General features: G+C 36.5%; 1 long non-coding RNA gene across 4 annotated transcripts in view; it reads right to left on the bottom strand.

Annotated features, from left to right (window-relative positions):
• The window catches only part of LOC122630674, an 82,386-nt gene that overhangs the window by 9,945 nt on the left and 57,441 nt on the right, over positions 1-15,000 (bottom strand). For 3 of the 4 annotated variants that reach the window (XR_006327542.1, XR_006327541.1, XR_006327540.1), the window contains one exon: positions 14,311-14,369. The exons of the other annotated variant lie outside the window; for it this stretch is intronic. This is a non-coding gene — a long non-coding RNA (uncharacterized LOC122630674). The remainder of the gene's footprint in view (positions 1-14,310; positions 14,370-15,000) is intronic. 4 annotated transcript variants of the gene reach the window in all.

Genomic DNA, 15,000 nt, shown 5'->3' with positions numbered 1-15,000 from the left:
AGTTAGCTAGAACAGGTTGAATGTCGGGACCTGGACGGACGCGTGGGTGGTGAGCGTCTAGCAGAGAAGAGAGGGTGGGGGAAGGACTGTGGAGGGGAGAGGAGGGGGTTGGTAGGTCGAAATCGATTCCACCCTTGTGCCAGCACGCTGCTCGCGGTAGGGAGCGTGCATGCGCGCTGCAACTAGGGCAAAGCCGACCGCGAGCACCCTCCTTCATCTCCTCCTCCTCCCTCCTCCTCCTCCTCCTCCTCCTCCTCCCTCTCTATTACCATCCTCCTCGTCTCTTCTCTTCTACTACGCTTCATCCTCCTTCGCATCGTCGAAGCTGCCGACGGAAGGGCCGCAGAGTTTGCTGGCGCCAAACAACAGACAGAAGGGGTTGCGACTTTGTGTGCATCCTAGCCCCATCAATTGTCGTCGCATTGTTTTCTACTTTTATCTTTCAGACATTTCTTTTCTTCTCTTTTTCATTTTTTTCTTACTCTTTTGTATTCTTCGCTTTTTGGAATCTACCGTCTGATTTTTATATTAATGGATATTGTTTTTTTTTTTTTTTTTTTTTTTAATCGTCCCGTAATCCATCGCGTGCTCTCGTAGAAGTTAGTTGTATATTATTATTGTAATATTTATATCGACGATCGTTGATTTCGTTTGATTTCGATAAAAATTTGTCCTCGTAAATCTTTTCATATAATTCTCCGGTAATATATCACAAGCGTGTTCTCGTAGAAATTAGTTTTTCATCATTATAATATATCGACGTATTTCTCGTCGTAAATCTTTTCAAATAATTCTCCGGTAATATATCGTCTAATCTCTCGCAGATATTATTATATTACGATATAGTAATATTGTAACATTAATATGTCAATATATGGATTTGTTACATTTCGAAAAATTAATTCGTCGGTTCGCGTCGAGGAAAAGTAAATTATCCTTATTCGTAGATTGATAATAAAGATTAAAACTTTCCAACGAAATATTAGAATCGATGGATGAATGGCACGCGTAAAATATATCGAACGGATAAGTGAAGTCAATTTATGGATAGCGGTTTTGATATAACGATAGGGACGCTCCGTCCCTGATTGAAATACGAGAGTACACACGAGAGTGCCGGATGAGAGAAAAGAGTAGAAGAAGAGGGGTTGGGAATAGGGTGGTGGAAAGGTTGAGTAAGGGGTTGGAGGGGGTTTAGCGACTTGGTGGGGTGGCTACCCTTCTCCCTGTCAATGCACCGCGTCGTTGGCTATATTGCACGGCGTCGACCTAGTTCATAGAGCAAGGCTAGACGCCAAGTCGAGACTCGAGGTGAACGCGTTACATCTCTCTCTTTCTCTAGCTTTTATTATTATTTTTTTTTTTTTTTTTCTCTCTCAAATTCTTTCTCACTTTTGAAATTTATTTACCTCTTAGCAAGCTCCATCGCAAATAATTTTTATCTCGACGTGTGTCTGTGTGTATGTGTATTATTTTAATTAAAATGTTACTTATCATTAAGGATATTTAATAAAGGAATATTAATAATTATCGGTTTGCTTTTTCTAATGTTTTCTTCGAGTCTACTAGTTTTCGATCGTGTATTCGATCATATTCTTTTTTTTTAACGTACTTTCCGATAAAATCTCAATCTCGATTCTGCCAGTTCAAAATCTCGATCGTTTATAAACTTATCCCATTGTTTATAATACGAGAATAGATTTGATGCAATTGAATCGTTCGAAGTACGGGTTAATCAAAAGAAAGAAACGAATGAATATAACAAAAAAAAAAGGGGGGGGGGGGAGAGAAAAGAGAAGAAAAAAATCTACGAGATATTAATACACAGAAGAAAAAAAGAAACGTTTGCGACGACTTGAAGTTAACGCGACGAACAGTTAATTTTCCCGCCATTACAGGCTACCATTCCGTTCGCCGGCCATTATTGGCCGCCATTAAAGATAGATTTTTCTTTAACGCTCGTTTTCGTTATGCTCTCCGCGCGTAAGCCGAACATAAATCCTTAGCGATTTATTTTCACGGCCTGCCCTTCGGCATTTCTACCTAATTAAAACATCCGTTTGCAAGGAGGTTAACGACGACGTAAAGGAACAAAAAAAAAAAAAAAGAGAGAAAAAAAATAGGGAAAAAAACTAGAAAAAAAAAAGGTAAAAAAAAAAAAAAGAAAGGAAAAACTATGAAAAACAAAATGAAAAAGAGAAAAAAGTAGAGAGAAAGAGAGAGAGAGAGAGAGAGAAGACGATCGAGATGAGCGACACATTTATCGCCGTCGACTCGTCGCCCTCGTGGAAAAACGTCATGAAAAATTGCGTTTACGCGAGGGAGGATATGCTCGGCCATTAGTGTCTTATTTTGTGGAAGATTTGTGTCGGCTAAATGCATCGCGGAATTTCTCTCTCTTTCTCTCTCTATCTCTCTCCCTCTTTCTATCTCTATCTCAGTCGCATTCTGGTATGAAGCGCGTGCATGCGAACGCGTTGATGCGAGAATTAAATCTTCCAAGCTCGGTGCCGAGTGCTCGTAAAAGTTATGCCAGTAGAAAAAAAAAAAAAAAAAAAAAGAAGAAAGAGAAAAAAAAAGAATACTAATTTTTCGATGCTCGCGTCCTTGGCGCATTATTCATTATTGTTCTTATTATTCGTTATTTTCTTTCTTTTTTCTCTATCTCTTTCTCTCTTTTTTTTTTTATTTTTATTTCTTTTTTTTTTTGTTCCATTATCAACCACAACTCGAACAAGTTTTACTTCTTTTTCTCTTTTCTCCTTTTTCTTTTTTACAAGTCTAAAGATTCTGAACGCACGGAGGATACAAAAAAAAAAAAAAAAAAGAAAAAACAGAAATAAAAAAGAAAGAAAGAAAGAAAACAGAACCTTTTACTTGGAAGAGATAATAATTTTCTGATCGTCGTCCTTGTCACGTCCATATTCTTTTTTTCTTTTTCCTTTTTTCAATTATCAAAAAAACTAGAGCAAACCAACTCGAACAAATTTTATCTGGCGATTCCAAAAATTCTGAATATATTTTCACGATGCGAATCGTTGTAAACGAAAATTAAATGAGTAAATAAATAAGTAAATAAATATTTATATATGTGCGTGTATTTAAATAAATAAAAAAATCTCATATCTTCGAAGAGAAAAAAATTACAAAGGATAAAAGATAATATACGATAATATACGAGATACGTAGTTGGAGATACGATCAAAAGGTATCTGACATTTCGATTAGTAATGCAAAGGGGTTAAACTCACCGTGTAAACACAGAGTTGCAGAAACAATTCTGGCGGAGGAGAGCGCGGTTATCGGGTCAGGCGCTAATAATACGATCTTTGATATTGAAATAACTCAGCGAGGCGCAAACTACGTTTCGTTACGATTCACGGTGACCACCACGGCCAAGGATATCTAAAGTCGTTTATTCCACGCATTATATTTGCTTGATCCTTTCCGAACAATCCGGCATATCTAATCGCGAATATATTAAAATTTTTAATATAAAATCGTACGAAAAAAAAAAAAAGAAAAAAAAAATACCAAACATTTAACATCAACAAACGTTTTACACGTATCTATAATATTACCAATATTAATTTGCTTCATACATTATTTGTCATTTGTCATCGTATCGTTACGATTAAATAAATTCAAAAATATCGACAATTCTTATCTGATGACTCTAATTCCTTCTTTCTTTTTTAATTCTTCTCTTCGAGAAGAATATATTAATATAATAAGATCATTAATGTTTTACGTGATAATTTCTTTTGTTATTTCGTCATCTATAATTCATTCATCTACATCAACGTTATTTATCATCCAATTTGATACGTTTTTTTTTTTTCTTTTTTTTTTAATATAACAAAATTAAATCAGTACAATTTCTTCTACTTTTTTAACATTTGATTTATGTGTGTATAGGAGAGAAAAAGAGGTATAGAACCGGAAACAGCCATTTTGTAATCGGATGTCGATCCACATATCCGGTTTCCGGTAAAGACCAAACTCGAGAGCAAGCAAAAGCTCCGCGAATTTCTCTCTCTCTCTCTCTCTCTCTCTCTCTCTCTCTCTCTCTCTCTCTCTCTCATTCTTTCTTTTTCTCTCTTCCTTTCGACGCGACTCTCTCGGATAGCGCCGAGAAAGCAGCTAGAGAAAGAGAGAGAGAGATAGAGAGAGAGATAGAGAGAGAGAAACGCAACTGGGTCCACGCTACTCGAAATAGCGAGTGCACCGTACGTATTTAGAAGCGTAGCCCCGGTGACTCTACGAGAAAAGCGAAAGAGAGAGAGAGAGAGAGAGAGAGAGAGAGAGAGAGATACAACGCTTCGTATTTCGCGCCTAGCGTTTCAAATTTCGCGCGATAATTCTCGTCAACTATATGAGCGACCGTAAACGGTGCTGCATTTCGAAAAGGAGGGCATATATTTACATATCTATAAAAAAAAAAAAAAAAAAAAAAAAAAGATAAAGAAAAAAAAGATTATCTAACAAATTTTATAATATACATATATATATTTTTTCTTTTTTTTTTTTTTTTTTTATTTATTAACCAAACGATTTCATACGAAACGTATGACGTATCTGTGTTTTGTAATACTCATTAAATCGCTAGTAATATTTCATTTAATTAAGAAACAAAGACAAAAAGAAAAAAAAGAGGAAGAAAAAGAAAAAGAACAAAATTACATCACATCGACGATCCTTTTTCTTGAAACATTACTCTCTTCAATTCGTCGATTCCAATATGGCTGTTCCGAGCGTGCATGAAATCGAGTGCACACTTACTCGTACGAAAAATAAAAGTTGAGGAAAATATAGAGAAGTAAAAAAAAAAAAAAGAGAGAAAAAAAAAGAAAAACACCAGAAAAAAATAAGGAAAAAGAAAAGAAAAGAAAATGTTAAATACCGGAGGCAATAAAAATTTAAAGAGGGCGAAAGATAAACGAATTTGACGAGTGTTTATCGCGAAAAGTATTACATGCTCTTTTCAACATCTAAATCATGTATGTATTCATCTACGTTTATATACGCAGGACAACCATACACCCATACATTCATACATACATATATACATACATACATCTGTGTACGTGTATGTGTATGTGTATAATCAAACACATGAAACGTTGAAGAGGCTACTGCTCACGCGTGCGTTTAAAAATTGGCCCGGCATTGAGTCACGGAGCATAAACGCCGATGAAAAAGAACGTGCCGACGAGCACAATTGGGTCCTTGCCTCGAAATAGCACGTGCGCCGAGCGCATTTAGAGCCTAGGCGCATATATCGCACACGTTCTTCCTGAACGTTCCTCCGCTCCTATCAGGGCCGTATATAACGACCCGATCACCTTCACCCAACTCACTCATCCATCCGAATTTTTTATACACATATATCGAACGAATTTTTCTCTTTTCTTGTTTACATTATTATTATTGTTATTGTTATTGTTTCATTGTTATTATTATATCCAAATATTCTTCAAAAATATTATTATTAAATATATATATTTTTTGTACTAATATACTATGTATATTTTCAATAGACTATTATGTACGTATGAATTGTATTGTTCATTAGTTTTCTTTTCTTTTCTTTTTTCTTTCTTTTTTTTTCATTTTATTTTGTTTCACGAAGAAAGGAAAAAGGAAGAAAAATTTGCACCGAGAAAGAGAAGATCGTCGTCGCGCGAAGTAATGAAAAAAAAAAAAGGAAAAAAGAAAGAAAAGAAAAGAAAAACAAAATGAAAGAATTAAGAAAAAAAATAAAAGAGCATTTACGACGGATCGTATCGAGAGAAAGAAAAGATTACACACACACACACACACACACACACAGAAAAGAGAAAGAAAGAAACAGAACAAAAAAAATATTTATACAGCTGACGAAAAGAAGGAGCAACGTTATTCTTCGATACTAATATGTCGGCCGTTTGGTCAATGCACCGAAATTTCTTCTTTTTTCTTCCTTTTTTTTTTTTTTTTTATCGAAAGAAACGGGGAAAAAAGAGAAAAAGAAAAAGATAGAAAGAGAAAGAGAGAGAAAGACAGAACCAGTGAAAATTTATAAGTATAGAATAGATTCGACGTATACGTCACTGGGCGTCGGACATGGCGGCGGACACGACGAAGAGAGAAAGAGAGAGAGAGAGCAAGAGAGAAAGAGAGAGAAAGATAGAAAGAAAAAGAAAGAGAGAGAGTGAGAGAGAAAGAGAGAGAACGCACAAATAAACGGTCGGTGCTGCAGCCTTCGTGCAGTACAACGGATTACAGAGTCGCAGCTGGTCAAACAAGGCGGCGAGAAGAGAGTCTTCGCGAGAGCATGCGCGCTCATGAAAGCTTAGGCGCGTATGCGAGAAGAGAACTTTACGGAAACGCCGAAATGGTTTCGAGACGGCGCCATCTTGAAGGAGCGGGGATAAATGAAAAAAGAAAATACGAGAAAAAAAAGAAAGAGAGAGAGAGAAAAAAGGTTCTACTTCCGACCTATTTAACGCGATTATACTCTCTCAGAGTTGTTTATCGCGATTATTTTTACGATCGAGTTTAACGACGACAACGACGACGACGACTACGACGATGACGACGACGAAGTTCGTTCTTTCTTTTTGTTTCACCTCTTTTTTCCCTAGAGTTTTACTATAAATCATTTTTAAATGATACAGTCAGGTATAATTTTCGACAGGACAATGGCGACGGATTAATTAATAATACGTTTAATTACTTATCTAAGTAATAATCGTTTCCTTAATGGAAATGATTATAAAAGAAAAATGTTTATTACATTTCCGGTGAGTTCTTTTTGAATCTTTAGTACTAAGCTGTGATATTGGTCGTATGGTAGAGGTTAGTCGATGCCGCCATATGCAAATTATCCGATCTAGCGAAATAGTATTTAGTACGGTCAATCGGAATTTTCGAATTTGTTCTAACAACGATCGTTGATAGTACGGTTTTAAATATTCATACAAGTTCGAGAATAATTTAGATATCGAAGGATAAAGGTGTGTGAGAAGGGTGTGTGTAAAAGTTTTGTCTCGTTTATGACGATTCGCTATTATTGCTATTATTATTATGATCATTACGATCATCGTCGTCATCATTATCATTATCGTGATCATGATCATGATCATCATCGTGATAATAATCATGATCATCACGATCATATCATCATCATGATCACGGTTGATCGTCATCATTATCAATGCCATTATTTTCGAGGAGGATGAGTTACACCGAGCGAAACGGGACACCGTATATGCTGGTAAGATGATCGCCTATGTATATATATATATATATATACAGAGACATATGTACATACACCGTCCATCTTCTCGCGCGAACCTGTTTGGTTTTACTGCAGGCAACAGCTGGAATTATTAGCCCTCGCGACTAGTTTCCACGAGAGCACGTATCGGCTCTTTCTTATCGTTCAGCGCTAAATAAAGCGATAAATGTGTATAAATAAATATAGCTTATATACGCGATACATATGTAGATTATACATGCGTCTATAGATACATATACATATATTTATTTATTTATATTTATTTATCTACATATATAATTCAATATATATCAATATATCAAAGACTATGTAGATACGTTTCATCGGAGTCCACGTGAGTCCAGTCTTTCGTGTCTACCAAGACCGACTGTACAAAAAGGAACAAAAATTACTTCCCGACTTATTGATAAAACCTACTTTTCGATAACCATCAACAAGTTAATATCATATCAAATGAAAACTCTGATCACAAAAAACTCGGTCACAAAAAATCAAGGTCGAATCAAAAACTCCCATATCATCCCTAAGCTCGAACCTTCAACGATCTTCATCAAATTCCCAATCTAAATTCTATATACCCCCTTACCGATATCATTTTCGACATTAAAAATTCATACGATATAAATCAAAGGATAAAGAAACAGAGAGAGAGAGAGAGAGAGAGAGAGAGAGAGAGAGAGAGAGAGAGAGAGAGAGAGAGAGAGAACAGAGAAAGAGGGAGATATACGAATAAAAAGAAAAAGAATGGAAAAAGAAGATGAAGGAACGGGGGAGATGCGTTTATCTCGAAGCTGCCATTTCGAGGAAAGATCAAAGAACTCGTCGATGGGTAACACGCGTCGAACGAAAATTCTGAAACTACGAGAAAGAGAGAGAGAGAGAGAGAGAGAGAGAGAGAGAGAGAGAGAGAGAGAGAGAGAGAGAGAGAGAGAGAGAGAGAGAGAGAGAGAGAAAGAGAGAAAGATTTCTTACGATTCCACCAGTCTTGAGCTTGCATCTCGAGAAAGTCGAGTTGCTGTAAAATAAGGGAAAGACAATAAATTTCTCAACGAAACGAGCGAGCGAGTTCAAGATCCACGAATACACTTGCTATCCCTCTATCTATCCATCTATCTCTCTCTCTCTCTCTCTCACACACACACACAGAGACACCCACATACATACCCACACTTTCTCTCTGTATCTCTCTCTTCCTCCTTGAATCTTTTTCCTGGACCTCCCGTAGTTTGAGTACTGACTTTCTCTCTCTTTCACTCTTCTATATATTTTTTCTCTTTCCTTACCGTCATCCACCCCCTTTTTCTCTTTCTCTCTCTTTCGTTCTCTCTTTCGTTCTCTCTTTCTCTTTCTCAACTCGCACATGGCCGGACAGAATCGGCCGTTTGTGTACACTTTCATGGAGCCAGCGCGGCCGTTGGCTCTTGATATTTTTGCACGACTCCCGAATAATATCGTGGCACGCACGCAGTCACGAACTCACGCACGCCGATCCGTTTCTCTTTCTCTTTCTCTTTCTCTGTCTGTCTTTTTCTGTCTCTCTCTCTCTCTCTTTCTCTCAAACACACATACTTTTCACTCCAACCAACGGGGACCTCCTGACATTGAAATTTCTTCCACGAATCGTCGAAAATATAACGACGCTCTTCTATACACATATCGCGATCTCAAAATCTCGATAAGCGATTCCTTCGTCGTAAATAAAAAAAATAAAAAAATAAATAAAATAAAATAAAGATAAATAAATAAATGAATAAATAAATAAATAAATAAAGAACAAAAATTGTAATCCGAACTCAAGCGTGTCATCTTGATCTCTCCAAGTTGCAAAAATAGTGGATAATTTCCCGATAGATCCGATACATTGACCGACCTTGAAAATATGCCTTACGATTGTCGTTTCGCGTGTTAAGCGAAACGATCGATTCAAAAAGAAAAACAAAACAAAACGGAACAACAACAACAACAACAACAATACCAACAAAAGAGCAAAGAAGAAAGTGGAAAAAAATTAGTTCGGTCCTTAAGGCACCAGGTAATTGGGTAGGTACGATTTTGGATTATACGTGCGATTAATTCGATGATCTTTCGACTATTCGAGAGGGAAGAACATGCGGAATGAGTAACTAAGAAGGATGAGAAGCCTCCTTGAGCTGGCTGAGCAAGCGCGAATGAGATAGTGGTAGGCCTGTAAGAAAGGAGGGAAACCGGTCTCTCGCAAAAAGGAAGACATCTCTCGCGGTATGCTCTGACGTTGCACCAACTTCGCTCCTGCTCGGAAAGCCCCGATGATCTCTCTCTCTCTCTCTCTCTCTCTCTCTCTCTCTCTCTCTCTCTCTCTCTCTCTTTCTCTCTATCTCTCTATCTCTATCTTTCTTATTGTTCAGCGCTTGAATTCTTCGTCACCATTCCTGGCCTCCTAACTCTTCTTTTACCTCTTCTTCTACTTCTTCTTCTAGACAAAAATTTCCCTAAACGCGTATTTCTAGAGATTTATTGAGCAATCCAAAAGAAAAGTTCTCTCTTGTATAAGAAAGAAGTTACCAGTCGTTATTACTCTTAACGACGAAATCGAAGAAAATAAGGAATATTCCTTCGATGTTTGGGAGAGGTGGGGGAAGTAATGGAAAGCGATTGGTGGGGAGGTGGGGTGGGGGGAATGGAGGCGGAGAAATCAATGGCCAATAATAATCGAGAGGAAACGAAACGAACTCAACCTTTTTGAGAACGGAAGAAAAAATATAATTATAAGCGCCCACGTACGTGTACACTGTTATTTTCTCTAAATATTCCAGAAGCAATATAATCCAAGTGTGCAACAACTCGATGGGGAAAATATTGAAGTCGTTAAATGATTGATTAGTCTCGGCGGCACGTCAAAGACTTTCGCGTTTAATTGCATCGGTCCTTTGTGAAATCCCCACTCCTCTTTCACTTTCTCTCTCTCTCTCTCTCTCTCTCTCTTTCTCTCACTCTGCCATTCGATAAACAGACGGAGAAAGGCAGCTGGATAGGATCCTATACGTTCGTTGAAACCTTCGATCGAGAATTATTCACTCTGGTAAATAACTAGGTAGATAGCTAGGTAGTACGTGCGAACGGAAAACTTTCTAGAATCGATTGATAATAAATTAGGGGTAGAAAAAAAAAAGGAAAAGAATACTGACTCGAGTGAAATTTTTCTCGCTTACCGCCCCTCGATAAATATAAAGCGGAAAAATTCCTAAGAATTTGTTCTCTTATCAATTTTCCACCACGACGAATTATAAGATTTCCGACGTTTAACGATAACGCGATATAAAAGTTACGAGCGATAACGACTCGGGAAAATTTATTTATCCGATATTTGTGCTCGCGTTTCCGTTTTTTTTTTTTTCTATTCTTCTTTTATTCTCACGTTATTTCTTTTTTTTTTTTTTTCTTTTTTACTTGATCCACTTTTCGTCAATTTATTTATCGAACATTTTTGTCGCATTTACGTTGCTGTTCTTTTTTTATTGAAATTATTTTCTTCTTTTTTTCTCTCTCTTTTTTTTTTTTTTTTTTTTTTTTTTTTTTTTTTTTTTTTTAACACTTACATACCACTCGAATTTCACTCGTCTGTCTCTCTTTTTTTACTTACCGTCGATCAATATTATCTTTCGCTTTGTCGTGTTATCATTAATCGTAATAATTTTATTATTCTAGTTTATTGAAAGAAATTTGACGAAGAAATTGAATTAGTCGAAAATATTTCATATCGCGTGCCGAACAGGCGCCTGCCCATATTTACCGAATAGAAAGGGGTAAGAAAGAGAGAAAAAGGAACACCAATAATAACAAACAACGACGACGAGGACGACGACGACGACGACGATGACGCCGACGAAGAAGACGATGAAGAAGAAGAAAACGAAGACGAAGAAGAAGAAGAAGAAGAAGAAGAAGAAGAAGAAAGGCCACTAAGTCTGGAAGAGAGAAGAAAAACGAAGTAAAATGAGAGAATAAATTTGTGCGGGCATGTGTAATGACGCGATGCATACACAAGAGAGAGAAAAAGAAAGAGAGAAAGAGAAAGAGAGAGAGAGAGAGAGAGAGAGAGAGAGAGAGAGACGTCTCTCCATTTTGTATTTGTGGGTTTCTACTTGCACCCATGTTAGTGTGTCGTTCACTATCACTGGACGGGACACATTGTGCCGGCGCGACAAACGCGTCTCAGGAGAAACATCAAACGCATCAGCATACGCACACTTGTTCGCGATGCATTTGTATCCAATCGTCCATTTGTCTTCTTCAGTGACTCTCAACTTCGTATCTCTTTTTCTTTCTATTTCTTTCTCTCTCTCTCTCTCTCTCTCTTTCTCTCTTTCTCTCTCTTTCTCTAACTTTTCCCAGTTTCCTTTCTCTTCCATCAAACACCATCCTTTTCTTAACCCCCGTTACATACCACTTTATTTCGAAATTAATTTTTCAGCCATTGAACGAACGGCACTACTCAGTGATTCTCAATCTAAAAGAATGGTTTTTCTTTTCTTTTCTTTTTTTTTCTTTTCTTTTCTTTTTTTTTTCTTTTCTTTTTATTTCTATCAAAGATCTCTCAACACTCGTTTAATAATAATTACTACTACTACTATTACTACTACTACAATCATGTCGAAGGGAGTGAAGCAGCGTTGGATCGACAAAAAAAAAATGAAAAAAAAAAAAAAAGAGAAAAAGAAAAGAGATCCAACAACCGTTCCAACTTGAAAGCTAATTTCCAGTTAGATACGATCGAACGACTCTAGATCGTTCCCGTGGGATGGATCGCTTTTTCTTCTTTCGCGGAGGAGCGTGACGCAGGGAGATGAAAGAAACTGTCCGTCCATTCGTGGAAGGTCCGCCGCGTTCGTCTCGGTACGCGGATTGTTGTATCCGTGCTAAAACACCAATACTTTTTTGTAAAAACGCCAGAGATAAGTGTGGCGCGAACTTTCTGGCGACATTCCCAAGAGTTCCAGAGAAATGAAGAAGAAGAAGAAGAAGAAGAAGAAGAAGAAGAAATGAAAGAAAGTCAAAAGAGAATAGGCACTCAACTTTTCTGATGCTACTCGCCGAAGTTTTTACTCTTGAAAATCTTTTAACGCAGTTTTATATAACTAATCCACTTCAATTTACAATAATATAACGCAATTAACGAATGTGATGATAAAAAAGAAGAAAAGATTTACGTCTAAAAGATTACGCCTAAAAAAAAAAAATTGATCGAAGACAAACATATATATATATATATATATATACACACACACACACGATGATAAAAGATTGCGTATGTTAAAAAAAAAAAGAGAGAGAGAAAAAGAGAAGAAAAGAAAGGAAAAAAATTCAAAAGCGTATATAATACAAATCGGACACCAGTTGCGCTGGATGAAAGATGGCGTCGAGTTCGGCCATTTAAAAAGGAAAGAAAAAGTAACTTCAAGAACTACACTTCGCGACTTTGAACGTCGATCATTTTGAGAATACCAAACTAAAAAGTACAAACGAGGTATCAACGAAAAGGTCGAAAAGGAGGATATACGAAAAGGGTACGGTAAAATGTTTGCGACTTTTCTTTTGTCGTTAGGGGAGGGAAGAAAAAAAAGTGAAAAAAAAAAAAAAAGAAAAAGAAAAAACGAAAGAAAAGATGAAAAAAGAAAAGAAAAATGAAAAAAAGGAAAAAGAAGGTATATAGAGAGGGTAGAGGATACAGAGGAAGAGGATACCGCGTGCGCGCGGTAGGTAAAGAAGATTCACGAGGCGGCGAAAGAGATTTTTTTAACGCGATAACTTTGTCTCTCGCCTTCTCTTACTCGGGAACACGACCAATGCTTCTTTATCTTTCTCTCTCTCTCTCTCTCTCTCTCTCTCTCTCTCTCTCTCTCTCTTTTCTTTACTCTCTTAAGCCTCCGCACCAATGGAAGAAAGAAGGATCCGGGCTCGAGTGGGTGCGGCACGGCTCTGATCCCGAAGGAATGTAGTCGGCCGTGAGAGGAGCAAGAGACTTCGGCAGAGAGAGAAAGAGAAAGAAAAAGAAAGAGAAAGAGAAAGAAAGAAAGAGAGAGAGAGAGAGAGAGAGAAAGAGAGATAGGAGCATCGTGCTCCGGGAAAAGAAAAATCGAAAGAGAGAGAGAGAGAGAGAAAGAGACAACACGTTTCGAGTCACTAATACTACTACTATTCTACTACTATTATACTATTCTGTTATATACTTGCCATAATACAAAGAAACAACGATACAACGATACAAGTTCTTATATGTATATACACGCGCGAATGTTCAGCAAAGGACGAGAGAAAGAGAGAGAGACTTGGCGAAAGTAATAGCGACGACTCGTAATCGGCCTTGAACCTACCAGCAGGATCGCCGATCCGTTCAACGTTAGCAAATGCATCACGAAAGGAAGATGTGGGCGGTTCGTGAAAAACGACTACTACGATGACTACGACTACGACTACGTAGGGAGCGCCATCGAAAATGTTTTCTTTTAGGAACCACGTGTTGTCCTACATAGTAATAATTGTAGTGATGTAGTAGTAGTAGTAGTAGTAGTAGTAGTAGTAGAGTAGCAATAGTAATAGTAATAGTAGGCAGATAAAACTTTTTGTCTCACCATTTTGCGATCACGTGTAGTGGTATACAAGTGTGATAAGTATGATCTTCGAGCGACTTCTATTGTCATCTAATTTTTGATTACATTGTTCTTAGAAGAAGATGAAGTTTATATAACTGATTTAACAAAAGAAACATGTACCACTATGTTGTCTTATGTAGTGTGTACGTATGTATGCTAATAGATTTGAATATTTACATAATATTGCAAATCAACTTATTTTTATAATTGACGTATGTAATATAATAGATTTGATAAAGTTACGTTGAAGATGATTTTGTTAAATATTTATCACTCGACTCATTCATATTTGCGATCGATTAAAGTTTTGAATCGAGAAGAGTGTAAAAAGAAGAAAAGTAAAAAACGAAAAGAAAACAAATAAAAGAGAAATTTGGAAAAACATTTGATTGAACTTACATATGAACCAATGTATCGTAATAATTATGACGTTGCCTTTTCGATTATCGAAGACCCACCTGGAAAATAAGAAATAGAAAATATAGAGATTAGGTAAAGGTAACAACGTTATCTGATACGTACATACATACATACATATATAGATACATACATAGATACATGTAATGATTATAGATTAGACCGAGAAATAGTAGAATAATTCTAACTCGACGAAAGAGGATTTCCATTTAATAAGAAAAATATAAACAATTGACATGTCGATATTAAATATCGTCATACCTAATTTAATATTAAAAAATTCATTGATATTAAGTATATATATTTTCTTTACAAATTAATATAATATGATATCAAATAACCATATAATATATATATATATAAATAAAAGAAATCAATATTTATTACTTTTATTATAAAATAAATAAATATATCCTTTTACCAAGATTATTAATTTACAAAACGAATGAAAGAAATTTTATCTTCTTTTTACGATTGCATTGCAAAAAGATAAGAAGAAAAAGAAGAAGAAGAAGATGAAAAAGGAGGAGAAGGAAGGGGAGGATGAGGAGACATGAACACAAAGCGTGTGTGTCTCATTCGTGTACCATGTTCCTACGATATATCGTACAAGGTTTTCGTTCGCGAGCTTTTGCTCTCTCTCTCTCTCTCTCTCTCTCTCTCTCTCTCTCT

Source organism: Vespula pensylvanica, chromosome 7 (assembly GCF_014466175.1).
Source record: "Vespula pensylvanica isolate Volc-1 chromosome 7, ASM1446617v1, whole genome shotgun sequence".
In the NCBI taxonomy this organism is placed as follows: domain Eukaryota; kingdom Metazoa; phylum Arthropoda; class Insecta; order Hymenoptera; family Vespidae; genus Vespula; species Vespula pensylvanica.
The sequence above is the reverse complement of the archived record's forward strand: the minus strand, read 5'-3'. Positions and strand labels throughout refer to the sequence as shown.